At 44.7% G+C, this 16,872-nt stretch overlaps 1 pseudogene across 1 annotated transcript; it reads right to left on the bottom strand.

The window, feature by feature from the left end:
* Window positions 1-1,355: 1,355 nt before the first annotated feature.
* Window positions 1,356-16,677, bottom strand: Smokl3 (sperm motility kinase like 3; annotated as a pseudogene). Its single transcript, NR_172051.1, is given in 8 exon segments — window positions 1,356-1,869; window positions 6,190-6,392; window positions 6,464-7,286; window positions 7,893-7,930; window positions 8,979-9,132; window positions 9,970-10,299; window positions 11,005-11,261; window positions 15,777-16,677. The product of NR_172051.1 is annotated as a sperm motility kinase like 3 (transcript).
* Between the last annotated feature and the right edge of the window lie 195 nt (window positions 16,678-16,872).

Here is a 16,872-nt window from a genome sequence, read left to right as displayed (position 1 = left end):
CTATGTCAGCTTTGATAGAGTTTTCTTTGTGGTGTAACCCGTGTGTGTCCTCTTGAGCAGCTCTCAGGTCAGTCTTAAGTGCATCTCAGGGTGTGAACTCAGGATGCAGGCTTAGGGTGACTTTGAGGTCCATGCTTAGAACCAAGAAATAGGCAGCAGAAGGGTTGAGTAAGAGGCCTGGCTTAGATGAATCCCAGAGTATCATTCTTGTTAAGACTCCCGGACTGACAGGTTTATTTTGACCTCTAAGACCAGGAAATCCAAGGTTAAATATTTCACTGATACACTATGGGAATGGTCAGAAGTCCAGGCCTAGGGATCTGATCTCCTGTCCCTAGTCCAGCACATAGGTAGGAGGAGAATACATTCTTGAATGCCCTGTCTTTAACGTGAACAAAGACCATGTGATTTCGGGAACCAAGGCAGTTGCCTCATGATGCTTGTGACTTGCAAGAGAAAGAAGCAACTAGAGCCAAGGTACAGATGGAGGCTGAGGCAGGCCCTGCTTTGGTTCTGCTTCAGTCAGAGCAATAAAGCCCTTCAGTCCAGCTGTGTGGCTACATAGGTCATGATACCTGGCACTTGACCTCAGTGTGTGTCCTACACTTCTGCTAGCTTGTCAGCCATCCTGTGTGGTACTCAACCAATCCTGTATATTCCAGAGACTTCCCCTATGCCCTTGGTGTGTCAGTTCCTATAAGGACAAGCTATCTTGTGGTTGTTCTGTTGTGGTGCAAGATGTCATGTAAAGGACTTTTCTCTTGCGAGAATTGAATCATCTGGTCCCGGTCACATTCCTGATCTGAATCCTCCATACAGAGGCAGATGTGCTCTTTCAGACTGATAGCTGACACCTAGCCTGCTTTGGGCCATGAATTCAATCACACACTCCCTCCTGTGTTCCCCTTCCTTTCATTCTAGATGTAGAGGGTGGTGTGATGTCAGTATCTCCTAGAACCAACCATGACACCACCCTAGGACCACTGTACTGCTCTGCTGCCCTGCACTAGTATTCTACTAATGGTGACATCCTATGGAGTTTGACAGAGAGCATGGCAGTCACAGCACTATGGGTCATGGAGAGTCTCCAGTGGTCATTTCTGTGAATGGCAGCTCCCAAATTCTAACGGTGGAATCCCTGAATGATTCCACGTAGGTGTAGTGTTGGTGAGTCCTGGACCTTTAAATAAATCTGTAAGATTCTCATGTCAGACACCTTGTCCTTGGATTAATTTCTGAGTGTTATCTGTACTGCTTTGAGCTGTGCGTTTCTGAATTTGTAGGGGAGAATCTTGGAAATATCAGGCTCTGAGCCTTGTTCCCAGTCAAACAAGTTTTAAAAGGGCCAATAACCATAAAGGACAGAACTTCAGTTTTAATGGTAACTGTGAGTCCAGTCTATTTCCAGCCCCTTAAAGGGGTAAAAATCTTTCTTGGACTATATGTCAAGTGAGATAGCAGAAGGACCCAACACTTCCAAAGTCAGGACTTGCAAAGTTATACCAAGGAATGTATGAAAAAAGGCCTGTGGATACCTGGGCACAAGATTCGTGAATCTGCTATCCACAGACACAAGTTTCACAATCATAGTCCTGGTTGCAACAGCATCAGCCACAGGCTTCTCCTGTGGAGTGGGGCCTTCTTCATGATCTAGGCTTCAGACGTAACCTTTGACCTGAGTCTGTCAGACCCTCTGTAGGCTGGAATGTCTAAGGAGACTTTGGTCCTTGCACCTTTATCCCGTGCACAAATGCTTTCAAATATTTCTTAAAGATGTGACTTGGCCTTAGATGGGCCAGGCTTCTTGGATGTAGTCCATCTTCTAGGCCTGGGCTCATCAGGTAGAACAATCTCTTCAGTATCAAAAAGCTGGATGTGGAGAACAAAAGGAAGGAGATTGTGTAAATGGAGGGAATATTTTTTCAGAAGATATGTTCCCAGCTCTTTCCCAATAATTTTTGAACATACCAGACATTCTAGCACTCTACCAATGAATAAGAAAACCCTCATTGCCATTCCTGTCCCTCTAACCTGATGTCTGAAGAATCAGAAGCTCTGAAATGTTAGCCAAGGGGATATGCAAGAGCTGAAGGAGTCAGACAGAGAGCTTGTTTGTGCTCTATCCAGTGTCAGCAGCAGGCCTTTTTTTTTTTTTTTTTTTTTTTTTTTGGAAAGAGTTGATTTCTGCCATGCTGCCTGTCCAGAGGCTTTCTAGACATCCTGTAGAAAATGTCAGGGTCAAGCACTCAGCAATTCTGTTGTTGGTTGCCCAATTTTATTCTGCATGGCCCATACTAGGGAACAACATGACATCTGCAGGTCTTTGTTCTCTTCCCTACAATGGGGTAAAAACTGGAAACAACCTGTCAGGGGTGTCCTCAAGTATACATCAAATGCCCTGTCACTTGTGGACAGACCATGACTGGGGATCAAGTTTTACAAAACTTTGAGAATGGGGTGAGCACAGAGAACATGAAGATCCTGGGTACTGAGGGAGAGAGACACAACTACACCTTCAGGGACCTACGCCGAGTTATAGAAAGCATCACCTGTGCTATCAATGTACAGAAGACAAGCAAGGAGACCCACTGCACATCCTGCAGTGACATGACCAAGATTCCCCCTGGAGACTCAAAAGCTCAAGGTCTGCGACACAAATATAAACACAACCAGCGGTGAAGATGATGGACAAAGGGTTCTTTCTCCATAGCTGAAAAATGTCTAAATGGTACTTCTGAAGAATGCCCAGTCTACTGTGCACAGCCCAACAGTCATACAACAGTTTATATTTTGATGTTACTGTGTGTTCTCTATTTCCTGGTCTCATAGGAGCATCATGAAAATGTAGGGACACATTGCAGATATGCCACTGTCCAGAGTTTTCTTCGCAGAGCAGTACCTTGCTAAAGATACAAGCAGGGCCCTAATGACCCAAAAGACTCCAGTAGACTTCTTATGCCTTTTGTGCAAATGTGGGGGAGGAGGGTAAAATAAATTTTCTGGGCAGTTACTTAACAAACAAAGGGTCTAGATCACCTTATTACACTTGATAAAAGTCGCCTGGAATCTGCTCATCATGAACCAGAAGAGACTCTTTCCTCCAATGACTGACAGATCTCTACTCTCCACCAGGATTGGCTTATGAGGGCCCAAAGATGTCATTGCCATCCAAGGATGATCTACTTTCTGGAAAATGAATTCTCAGAGCTGGATGGAAGGTTTATACATGATGATAAATGTTGGGAAGAAGTCTGGAGGGATCACATGACTTGGTGATGCCACAGGCGGGGCTCAAAACAGAGGCACACAGTGGTCTACAAAACAGTATCTATTGAGAATCCTAACTTATCCACCAACCCATAAATAGAAACTTATCACATACTAGACTGTGCCTTGATCAGAACCAGTTTGGTCCAAGATGAAAACCTGTGAGAGAGTAGTGAGGATAAAGCCAGCTAAGCGTCCAGTTCTCATTGTGCACTGCCACCCACAGTAGAGCAGTGTACACATAAAGCTTGACCAGTGATTCCAGACTGTGGGTACCTGTCCTGCCTCACTCTGTTCAAGTACCTTGAACTCAGGAAAACCCCACAACTCACTCAGCTTCTACTTAGGGCATATGCCAGCCGACCCCTCATTGCAACATCATCCAAATTTTGTAATGTTCCAGATTATGGGAAGGCTGGTACTTCAAAAAAAGAACATGACATAGTCTTAGAGACAGCAAGGACACATGACAGATAAGGAGGATAAAATCCTAAAAGATGACAGTTACCTACAATAAAAGGATCATTTATGACATCTAGTAGGACCATCTATCTTTACACAGTTGTGGGAATGCCAAAGGCTGTTAGTAGATTTGTCTTTCAGTACTGCACTATAACAGTATGGACTCTGCCTGGCTATGCCTTAGCCTAGCCTTTTAAAAAGGACTATTTAGGCTCTACACTAACAAATGAGTTCTCCAAATTGTAAGCACCATCTTGAGCATCACATATTTGAACACATCACTGAGAATTTGAGACTATTTCACAATTTTTTTCTTTACCCACGTCAGTCTCATGTGTTCGAGTTTCCTTGACAATTAAGCCCATGACCACAACATTGCAAGTGGTCTTTTCAACTGCTTCTTGCAAGCTATGTTAAACTGACTGCACATCAGACAATACAAGTGAGAGGGTCTTCACAGCAACCATCTGAGAAAAATGACATAGTCTGCCTGCCTAAAGCAGCAGGGTCATTGCTAAGAACCAGAAGGAGACATCCCCAGGAATCACTGGCCAGATGCGACAGAGCCAATCTTGGGGGTTTGATAACTAGTGGGGTTGGAGCAGTGGTTCAGGAATATAATGGCTTAGAAAAACAGCATTTACTGTTTGTGAATACATCTTGTATGTAGAGTTTTATGTAGATTTTCACGAATGTTCATATGTACCAAACAATAGTAAAAGCATTTAATGGAATTATGAAGAGCACATGGCATTTCAGGATGCAACCTCCAAAAAAAGTGGTAGTAACAAGCCAGATTGAGTCCACCCTTGAGACTGGGAAAGCTTAGAGTACAGCATAGCATTCTGTGAACCCAGAGAGCATGGTTGCAGTGTATCCACAATGTAAGCAAATGGAGGCACAGCAACATTAGAGACCACACTGACCTGTATCCCAGTGGCTGCCTATGTTAAACTCAGAGGATCCTGGGATTTCCAGGGACCAGAAAGAATCAGATATGTGATCCACGGATCCGTGTTGGGACAGAAGAAATTGACAACCCTGCTCACATCTATGGGAGAAGGAGCCCACTTCTCCCTCGAGTTTTAAATAGACAGAAGCCTCTGCTATGAAGAGTATGGGCCATTGCCTCTTTAGAGACATCCCAATGTCAATGCTTCATGTCCTGAGAGGATATGTTGCTCACAAAGGTCAGCTTGCAGTCATGGTCTCCCTCTATTTTGGTCTTAATAGCTAAATTCTCTGAGGATCATCATGAGAGGATATGTCACCTCTGCATTCCCTTCAAGTGCCAGCTCATCATCTGGACCTCAGAGAATTGAGAGATGGATTAAGTGCTGTAAATAGTTTGGAGGTGAGATCTGGGCCATGTCTGGAAAGAATGGGGTATGAGTTACTGCCTTTTGCAATGGATGGAATTGCTGCTTTGGCTCACCTCAAAAGGCCAAGGACATGACGGAGAAGCTGTGAAGACTAACATGGTGGAGGGATATCCTGAGATATCATTCCCTTGTCTACTATACAGGGAAACCATACAGAAGGAAGAAGATGTCCACATGGCTCACAGTAAAGCCTGCTGTGACAGGCCTAGTTGTGAAGTGAAGTGGGCTCATTCTAGAGTTGTTAGGAAACAGGGCATGGCCGACATCTGCCCATGTTACACAAGAATGAAGCCTGCTGTGACAAGTCTAAATGTGCAGTAAAGCAGGCTTACTCTAGAATTGTTAGGACACTGGGCATGACCAAGAACTTTCCATGTTACACAAAGAGAGTGCTATGAGTTGGAAGATATCGAGACTGTGTCAAGGTCATGGCTGTGAGAATGACTGAAATGGGTGTGTCTGGGGAGGAGACTGTTTTCAAAATAAGCCAGGAGGAAGGAAAGATCCTGAGAAACTTGATGAGTTTCTCTGTTGTTGGGGCAGTCACTGTCAGGAGAGACCTCAGAAGGGCCTTGGTTTCCCCTTCACACAAGGACACAGTGTATTACTTAACTCAGTCATGGACAGACATGGGTACATTTACCAAGACACAACCAATACCCTGTCCTTCCATATATCAATAATTTAGAATCATTGAGTTGTTATTCTAGTCAGAGTATATAACTCACACCTGCATCACATAGGATAAAGATGTACAGGGAACATCCCTTACAACAGTTGCAGGGAGAGTGGTGGCTCTTGTCATTTGCAAAAATGTCTCCAACCTCTCTTGCTTAGGATGTGGTACAATCAAAGACTCTGCTCTAAGTACAGGGACCTCAGACTGCTCGTAACAGTTTCTTTTTCATGAAATAGATACATGTCCTCCATGCCTCCTGAGAACAGAACCCCAGGACATCAGCTATGTGTGGTATGAGAGGCAGAACTGAGCTCCACTTTGTACCCTCTCCTCTCAGAGTTGTTTGGAATCCCAGTATCTCAGCAGCAAAGACTAGGTTTCCTAAGATGATCATCTTACCTTCATCTAATAGATGAGGTCCCCAGTGATGGTCAATTCTAATTGCAAGGGGAGACTATGGAAAGACCGTAAGAATGGCAATCTCAATCTTGTCCTTCCGATTTGTGGTGAACCTCTGAGAGCCTCATGTCAACAGTCATCCTAACTGTAACACCTTCACTCATCTTCTGGGAGGTAGGACTATATAGATTTCTTAGTGATGCCTAGAAGACAGAATTGGAAGCGTTATGGTGTTAGCCCTCAGACCCGTTTCCTTCTGTGGACTCCCTTCTACCTTGTTGTCCTCATCTCAGAGGCACATTGATCCTTGAACAGGTTGTTGGTTATTTACAGTAGATGGAGGTCACAGCGAAAAGTCACGTGTTTTTCAAGGCATCATTTGTCCATCTCAAACTCTCTGTCACAGTCAGAGCTTGGCCTTCACTCTTTTGACACTTCCTCCAACTTCTTCACTGAGTGCAGCACACTAGAATAGGCATGACCTTTGGAGAGATGTGGTATATTAAATGTTAAAGGTGGAGATGGAAGACAAAAAACCCAACATGGGTCAAGATCATGTGAGAAAATCCCGCCCTTTGCTTTCTGGACTCCCAACTTCTACAGAAGTTGTGAATGATACTAACAAGAAAGGAATGAAAACAAGTCCTGTTCTAAGTTTTAAATTCCTTCTCACCACTGAGTTAAGATTGGGGTTACTGGCTTGGACTTCTCACAGGTAAATAAGAGCACATTGTGTAGGGGCTCTGGGTACCTTCGTGTGGGCTTACACATCATAAAGTGTTATAGATGGAATAACTTACCCATAGAAAATTCTGGCAAAATAAAGGTAGAAAGAACAGTGGCAAATAAAGTACTATGCTAAGAGTCGATATGACTTAACATTAGAGAACTAAGCTGGGATATTGAGGATCTCCAAATCTACAACCAAGACAACTCCAGTAGACAGAGAAGATTGTGTTGTTGTGACGGGTATCCAAAGAAGGAGAACAGCACTTCTGTGGGCCAATGTCTAGGCTCCTACTCCCGAGTCCAGTCAAGTATTTCTCCAGCATGTACTGGCACAGCCTCAGATCCTTCAGGTTCTTCACCTACAAAAGCTTTTCCAATAATAGGTAGTAGAGTTCAGTTACTAGGTCCTTTATGAGTTTGAGAAAGACCTCACTTGAGTTAAACTTTGACCTTCACAGGCTCTCCAGGAAATATACATGCTACCTGCCCCCACATGCATGGACACACACACACACACACACAGAGAGAGAGAGAGAGAGAGAGAGAGAGAGAGAGAGAGAGAGAGAGAGAGAGAGAAAGGAAGAGAGAGACAGAGAAAGAGATAGAGATTGAGCAAGGGAGAGACAGATTGATAGACAAAGCGGGAGTTAGGCAGTAAGAAAGAGAACAGGAGAGAGTCAGAAACAGATGCCAAGAATGAGAAAAAGACGGAACAAAAGATATAAAAACCAGAGAAGAGATAGAAGAGACAGACTACAGACAGAATGTAGGGGAGAGTGAATAGGTAAATGAGAAAATATGTAAATAATTTAAAATGCTTTGCAGGGCTACATGTTCTCAGTGCCCACACCATCTGTTTAAATTAGGGTAAAGTATATAAGCATCATACATACCTAGCAGCACTGATTTGGACTTAGTCTAAGAAGCACAATCTAACTGCCATAAATGCCATGAAAGCCCGACAAGTTGCTAACCTTTATTGGTGAGAGGGGCTCCACAACTGTCAAAAGACCTGGAAGAGGAAACAGAAAAAGAAAAAGATCAACCTGAAGGCCAACAAGTCTGCTGTGAAATTTTTATCTCTGCCTAGAAAGTACTAGTCAATGATACAGTACATACATCATAGTGTTGAGCTGATGGCTGAATGGAAACACTGTCAGGTATAATATGGGGAGAAACTGAGAAGGCCAGAAAGGACACTCTACAAGATATCAGCTTTGACCCTAGGTAAAATGAGAAGCTAAAGCCTCTAGTCACAAGTCTGACAGTTTTCAATGTTGAGCGGCGAGGTGGCCACTGGGAGAAATTCATGATCTTTAATTATAACTGTCAATTAGTACAGGAAATGTGACCTGGAGGGAGAGTCTTCACAAAGGAATCCTCTAGATGATCCTTCTCCTGTGAGCAAGTCTGTAGAGAATCGATTTTATGATCTTAAATGACATGGGAAGTAACAAGAATTTTAGCAGTGCCACTCCCTAGTCTTTGGGAAAGACTTCATAAGAGCAGAGGCCTTTAGATGAACACTAGCAAGCAAGAATACATGCATGCATTAATTTCTCACACTCCTGCCTGTGGATAGAACATGGGTAGCCCCTTTGTAGTGCCTTAGCTACACTGTGCTAATGCAGTATACCAGGAAGTGTTAAGTCACTGGATTGAAATGAAACTAAAAATATTTTGTTTCAGATAATCACACTGACACTAAAAAACAACAACTCAGACAACAGTGGAAGTTATCTGTTGGTTCTCTTAGTCAAATTTATCAAACTGTAGCTACCAACTCTTGCTCGGTAGGACCAGGTGGACATGGCTTCACTCTCTATGAATGTCTGATCTCCATTCATATTCTAAGAAAACCAAGAGAAGAAGGCAGTTTGTAACAGCTGGATACACAGATTTCCCACATTTAAGGAATAACCAATAACACAAAACGCCATCACATTTGCACTTGGACCTTTTCCAAGCCCTAACCAGCAGAAGAACTCTAGGTCTTGGCACTGAAATGGATGACCTATATGACACTTGATGGTGGCAGCCAGGGAAGGGAGGGGCCATACCATGTTGACCAGATATCCACACTGCAGATGCTTGTGACGATGCAGATGAGGTTGCTTGACACATTGTTGGTGCCCTCCTGTCTGCAGACAGAGGCTTTTGTTTGGCCTGCCTGGTAGCCACATTGAGCAACTTCTTGTGGGAAAGCACCAGGATCTGCAAGTGACAATTGAGAGTATGGAATACCATGGGATGATAAGGACAGAGTGCCCACTACGTTGGTCATGATGCATCCATAGCTTCTTCACATAATGACACTATACTGAGACTCTGGAGAGAAGATGTGTAAATAGACGAGAGGGTGAACATCCCAGGAAGACAGTCACAGGGATCAAGTGCCCAGAAGTAGAGGACAGCAGAGGGTGTGTAGATGGTAGAACTTTAGAGGATATTCCCATGTTCCTACACAATCAGGTCAGTTCTGGTATTGAGTATTTAGTTCTAGTATTTAGAAAAGAATTAGAAAAGATAGAATCAAAGAAAAGTGGTTTTCTGTGCTGATAACTAATCACAAATTCTATGGTGCTGAAGGATACAGGGATGACTGGATCCATTAGCCCCATCTTGTGCTGCTTCTAGGCATTACAGAAGGCCAGCTATTCAACACACTGTGTTAGTCAGATTCCCGTTTTACAGCACTAAGCACCCTCTATAGAAAAGGAAGCTGGATCCCAGAAGTCAATCAGAGTGGGAGAACGTTCCTGAAGTGGTAGGCAGGACTGTAAACTGACCAGTGAATATCGGAGTGTTCAGGGAGAGCATTCATAACCTATGATGTTCAAAGAGTGAGGAGAAATCTGCCCACACCAAAGATCCTGAAGGGTCTCTTCATGGGACACGCCACCCAGGGAGCCCTCAGTCTCTATCAGCACTTCAGGGCTCTATTCATCCTAGGCCTACTAATTTGATGCTGGAACTAAAGGAACTTTGGGAAGTGGGTTGAGATCAATCACATAGTGAGAAATCCACATGGGACCTCCCCATCTTCCTCACCTGGTTTTTCCTTTGACGTGTAGACATGGTCCTCTCTGAGACAGAATGTTCCAGGAGATTGAAGAGTGTATTTTTTCACATATTGAACTAGATTTTTAAATCAATAGCAGCATTAGCTACAATTGCAGTTCAAAATCAGAGGTCAAGTGGTTTTGCCTTCACTGAGAGATCAGGTCCAGACTTTCAGGTCAGACTCTGCTCACCAGTGACAAACGGAAGGACTTTGGTGCACAGCCTCGGGATTTGGGCTCCAGGCTGTGTTGCCTCAGTCAGAAAAGCCTCATGGCCCTCGACTGCTTCATTGTATGTCAGAGTCATAGTTGGTGATATCTAAAAAGAGGACAGGGACAGAATGTAAGAGAACAGAGGATTGAGCTAGGTCATTCGACCTGTAACAACACAGTGTGTTATTTGTATAGCTAAGAAAATTCCTGGACAGTAAGAGGGTGTGCTGAGGGAGACTGAGTGTCTGCATGGGAGATAAAGCCAACTACAGTGCTGGTGTACAACCAAGGTTCAGGATTACCTCTGGTGACAGTTTTTATCTGCACTCCTTACCAGCTTAGAAACTGACATGCAAAATCAACGATGGTTAGCCACGTGCAGCAACATGGCCTGTTGTTTCTGGGATTCCTACACTGTCTCTATCAGGATGGCCTCCTCATCTTCTGACAATCCCACCACCAGCACAACAGTAGTGCACACTTCAGGCCTTTGGCAGGTAGCAATACCCAACACTCCCAGGGTCTGTGATCTGCGTGGAGAACAGCATTTCACTAAGAGGTGAAACACAATAAATTTCCTTTTAGGGTGTCCATAAATATCTATCACAGTATCACAGACACTCGTCAGGTCCAGTCATTCATGATGGCTGCCTGTCACATGGCTGCCATTGCCTTCCTTCTCATGCCTTCTTTCTCTCCAGGCTCAGCTCGACAGAGCTGTCTTCTCAGGGACAGTGTTTCCCAATAACCTGTACAAGGATGGGAACTGACAGTTTTATTACTGTTTTTACCTGTTTTGATGCAGACTTACCTCACCACCTCTGTCTTCCTGGATGTCCTGGACTCTGCCAGAGTGTCAGCTCCTTGGGCACAGCTTGTTTGTCACACTAATGCCACTGGGATCTGGCTTCTCCTGAGAGCCTTACACGTCACAATGCTTAGTTTGTGTTTTCAGTCCAGTGTTGGTAATTTGAGTTGGGATCCTTAGCAACAATGAGCCACTGTCCTTGTACTCAGGAATCCATGACTATCCTGGCCTCAAATGCACCATTATCTGCAGGAGGGAAGCTGAAGGAGGGAAAGAAATTAGTTGTGAGGGGGACTGAAACCCAGGTTTCCAGGACAATGACAGAATAATCATTTCTCAGAACCTCCGACTGAATGAGACCTCCCTTTGTAGATTATAACTAGAGGAACTGCGAAAGCACTCAGGAGGGAAGGACACTAGAGCAAGTACAGAGAAGGGAGAAGTTATGGATCCTTTCCCTTTTCCTTAATGACTAAAGTCTGCACTTGAGAGAGCCAGAGGCCATTAAGAACTGCTAAGGCCATTGACTGCTGGATGTCAGGATGTTGTGTATCAGGAAGCTAATGGATCACCATGTCCTTTAGGGTGAGAGGGAAGAGTTCACATGTGTTGTTGGGCTTTGTCTCATGCTGACTCTGGGATACAGAGAGTGCAGACACTCTATGTACTGTCTGAATTTAGGTTCCAGAGGGATTCTATTGACCATCATCTGCAGATAAACACAGCAGCTACAAATCCTAGAACTTAAACAAATGGAGGATAGAATTGATGAGGAGATGGTGAGTGGCTGAGACACCTAATAGATACCCGAGTGAAAGTGTGACATAAGACAAATTCAAGTTTTCTACAGATCCAAGTGACAGGAAAAGTGCACACCCTGATGTGACTGACATGCCAGAAAGGGATTGCCCCTCCCCATATGGGTTGGACACTTTCCTGGAAATTTGGTCAACTTTAGGCCATTGGGATGGAAATATTTGTTTACATTATGCCACTGCCTAATTGTCCACTGCATTTATAGTACCTTTTCTTGATTAATGACTAAGTATGTAGGGATGTATGGATGGTAGCTCATCTGGCAGTAGGAAAGAGGTCAAGGAAATCATTGTGAAGAAGCCAGTAAAGAGTACCAGTCATGACCTCTATTCTTGTTTCTGCCTCTAAATATCTACCTTCAGTTACTATGACTTCCCTCATTATATTTACATACATCAGTTTTAAATTACACAACAGTTTCCTCCAGAGCCAAGCAAGACCCACTGCTCTCTGTTCCTGGCAGCAATGAAGACAAAAACATTTGGTGAACACTTGTTGGACTGTGGCTCCAGCTCAGGGCAGCCTAATCCCAGAAGACTCATAGTAGCTTCCTAACTTACTGAAAATTCTCAGCTGGAGAAATCTAAGGAGACCAGGGATAGATGGTGAAACATGAGAGAAAAAGCCAAGTCAGTATAACTGGGCCGCTTTTCAGCTATATTTTAGAGTAGAAAGATATTCCTATGACACTGAAAATGTTGTCTCGAGGTTATGGAGCCTTTGATTTGGATAGGAAGCATGAACACACACACACACACACACACACACACACACACACACACAGATCCATAGAGGTGCCTGGTGACACTTTTTACTTAGAACCACCACTGAGTTTGAAACGCCTACAGGTGCATGTGAAGGAAGGTCGGGGCCTCTAGACTCTGGGATGCCACCATGAGCCCCATTTCTATTTGACTTTGTTCCTTCCCACTGTTCTCTTCACTATCTTGACCTTTCCAATCCTCAGGACTCAGGAGAGTGCACCCCTCAGGTCTTTTCCATGTGTGGACCTTCAAGACTGAGAGAGCCTGAAAGTCAAGAGGAATTTCAGGAGTTTTCACCTAAAGGAGAAACTTACAGTTTATTCTTAAGTGACTCAAAACACTGCAGTATCAGAAAAAGACAACATCATATGCAACATATACAGAGATTGATGCTGGCTGTAGGTCACACAGCTTCCGCCATGGCCCTCTGTGCCTTCTATTATTTTCTTCCAGGGTCTCTCCTGCTGTAACTCTCACAAAAGTGTCTCTTCTGATGCCCTGGACTACCATGCATACTCTTTTGTCTCTTACCAAGTTAGTTGTTTGCATGCAGAACTACACCATCATTTTTGTCTTCCTGATTTCCTGGATTCTGCCAGGTTATCTGCTGCTTGGGGACAGATAGGTCTTCAGGCCTAAAGATCCCTGGACCCAGGAGTGAGTGAAGGCTTGGGACAGAGCACATTTTTATTCAATGACTTCTGACTGGATAACTGATCATAGCATGACACAGAGTAAACCTAGAGCACAGGATTGAATCTCAGATCTCATTTTGACACTGGAAGACTTGTTCCAGTTAGGAAAGAATGACGTGAGGCCTATGAAAGAAGACTTAACTCTAGCAATGAACTGGACACACAGATGCTGTAGGGGAAGAACTTGAACATGCTCTGCCCAGAATGCAAAGAGCAAGCTGGATGGCTAGGACACTGAACCCTAACCATGACGAAGAACCCACATCCTGCCAACAAAATCCCATGGAAATGCAGGGACATATGTCATGAGGCTAACCTCTGACAAATGAGGAGAGTCCCAGCTCCAGGCTCTTCAGATGTGGAAGAGGACTGAGTGTCAGAAAGATGGCAAATGCTTAGGGAGCAACCCTTCTAGTTTCCCAGGCTTAGCCGCTTTGAGGTTCACTCACAACTTTTGCATCTTTCTTGGACACAGTGAGAGAGATGCGCTGGGTGCCTACTCTTATCCTTCCCACAGAAGAGCATGTCACACAAGCCGGGTGATCTCCATGATAGAAGCACTGTGTATTATTCTCTAAATCTCCGTGTGGGATCCTTCAGCCCAGCACTGAGACTCATACTAGACATGGTAGACAGAAGTCTGGACTTTCCAAAGCTGGAGCACTTTTGAAATGTGGTTCACGATCACATCCTGGAGGCACTTAAGCTCTCACACCTGAAGCCCACTTCCCATGTCCCTCAAGTCTGCTGCTGTCTGCTGCATACAGTGCCCCAAGCCTACTACAGTAGATTCTCAAGAGGATGGCTAGTTCAAAGAAATTCGAGCTTTAGAGTGAGACCTCAGTGAGTTTGGTTTGTATGAAAGACTGGGAAGGAGTGTCCTAGCTATGTAGCACGTGTAGGAACGTGAATAGATGTCACTTTGAATGCCCAGTGGCCTGATCAGGAGCTGACCAAGCCAGCACATGCACTGCAGCTTAGGGAAAGCAGCAAGAACAGAGTTGTGGACTGAAACTTCCCATTTCTGCTCCTTGTGAACTATGGAGCAGGCATTTGCTGTACTCACAGGGAACATAGGTCTCCTTGTTGGTAGCATAGCAAATGATGGGAGGGAAAGAAACCTAGGAGCCCACGGGTCAGTGTCCTGGGACATTCATTTTGAGGTTTAGTTGCCTTGAGCCTGGTAGCAAGAAAGATCCTCTAGGAGCTATTCAGCCCTGGTTAGTAGATGGTAAGTAAGACTAGCATGACACTGTACGACCAGTCTCTGAATGCCAGATTGGAACTTCTAGTGACACTGACCCCTCTCTGCTGCATGCAGGATACATAAGAACTGGGTATCCACAGCTGAATCCCAATGTATTCATTCAAGCAGCATTGTCAGACCTCACAGGACTCAGTATACTCCGCCTGTCCAGTTCAATTGTAGGGAGACATGGAGGTGGCCCCTTAGTACTTTGACCACTGTCACTCTGCCAGGCACTAGGTCCCTAAGCAGAGTCTCTATCTGAATATGTTCCCCATAGAGAACAGCCTTATATGCCGCCTTTCAGACTGGCTGTACCCATACTCACTTGCTGATTATTGCTAGTTCGGTTACATCAGCACCACCTAGGCATTCTCCAAAAATATTTCTTCCTCAGATGGTACGGAAATGAGCAGGGTTTTATCCAGCTGGAGTAGACATACTTCTCCCCAACCCAAGAGACCCCATGTATACTCTTCTGATATTTCCAGTGAGAATACATGAATAAAGACAGAGACAATAAAATTCAGAGTGGAGATGCACCCTCCCACATTAGCTTACCCTTTTATATGGTACTGCTTGCTGCCTTTTTCAGGGGGGCCACTCTCTTGGAGGATCTATGCTGGGTTTTTTTCTTTGGAGCCCTTGGGAAGCAGCAAAGTCTTGAAAAACAGTCCCCGATTCCTTTGCGGAGTCTCTTAAACCATCCCATCGTCTGAGGGGGAGATGATGTATTCATCTCAATGTCCTGCTTATGTGGCAGGATTATTTCAACTCCCAACATGTTGTTGTAGACGCATGGGGAAGCTACAGGTCTTGAGTGGAGGGCACGGGTAGAAGTGCTTCTCTGCTTCTTAGGATAGTATACCGCAATAGGAGGCATGGAGACACACCTGCCCATATTGAGTCCTGATAGAATGAGGTCAAGAGGATTCTGTTCCCTTGAGGGCTGTCTGTGGAGGAGGCCAAAGTTGGGCTCACTGGCCCTTCTCCTGAGAGGAAGGCCAAAGACAGAGGGATGTGCTGGTGATGGGGGTGGCGGAGGGCACGGATCCCCAGGCTTGGTTGGAGTGATAGATGCAAGATCATACCCTTCGCTTACGTGATTTTTTAAGCTCAAATATGCCCCCATTGGCTCATCGTATCTTTTCTTTTGGAGGGATTCCAAGATGTCCTTGGCATTATACCCCATGCCACACAGCATTTCTATAATTTTGTAATCTGGGTCAGACATGGGCGGGATTTTTAACTCACATTTCTTGATCCATGGGTGATTTTCAATTTCCTCTATAGAGGGCCTCATTTCTGGTGAAACCGTGAAGATTTGATGTATCAGGTTTTCGAGTTGCCCAGACAGGTGATGTGGAACGGTATAGGTCCCCGTTGTAATCTTTTGCTCAATCTCATCGATGGTGTTTCCTCTGAAGGGAAAGTAGCCAGTGGTGATGAAATATAGGAGTACGCCCAAACTCCACACATCAGAACTCTTGCCATCATATGGCTGCCGTAATACCAGTTCAGGGGCATTAAAGCCCCTGGTTCCACAGTGCCTACTCAGTAATGTACCAGGTCTGCATTTGACTGCCAGGCCAAAGTCGATCAGCTTAACATTGCCCTCTCCATCTATCAGTATATTCTGTGGCTTGATGTCGCGATGGACAATGTCCAGACTATGACAATGTCTTATGGCAGATACGATCTGTCCGAACATTTTCTTAGCCTTTTCTTCTGGCAATGGGCCCTCCTCACTTATTAGTTGTACTAAGTTGCCTCCTGGAGCATATTGTAAAATAAAATGAATCTGGTTCGCTGTAACCAGGATCTGGAAGAGGGAAATTATATTTGGATGGTGCAGTAACTCCAAAGTGGTCATTTCGGACAGGATTGCCCTGATGGTGTTCTTGCTGATCTCTACCGTTTTGATGGCAACCAGGGCCTGTGTTCTCCGGTGCCAGGCCAATTTCACACTGCCATATGAACCCTGGCCAAGAAAGAATGCCACCCTATACTGACTGCCCAAAGTCTTCTTAATAGAAGTGATGTCCATCCCTGTGATCTGGTGAACACAGGTTGTGAGTTACAATAACCAGTCAACTAACAAAATACACAGCTATCAAGGAGTCCCACAGGTCAACGTTAACCTGCTCCCTGGTCCTTATGGACAAATTCAACAGGCTGGCCCACTGTCTTATACAGAGGACACTCATTCTTACATCACAGTGGTTCTTTGTGAGGTCACAGCATGAAATGCACCAAACAGACAAGGCTGTAAACCATAGTGTCTCCACTCTGGGCCTCAGGGAACTTTCCATTCTTGTGAAAAGGAAACTAGCCTCTCTGAGCTTCTTTC

Source organism: Rattus norvegicus, chromosome 7 (assembly GCF_036323735.1).
Source record: "Rattus norvegicus strain BN/NHsdMcwi chromosome 7, GRCr8, whole genome shotgun sequence".
Classification (NCBI taxonomy): Eukaryota; Metazoa; Chordata; class Mammalia; order Rodentia; family Muridae; genus Rattus; species Rattus norvegicus.
This window is presented reverse-complemented; position numbering and strand designations above follow the sequence as displayed.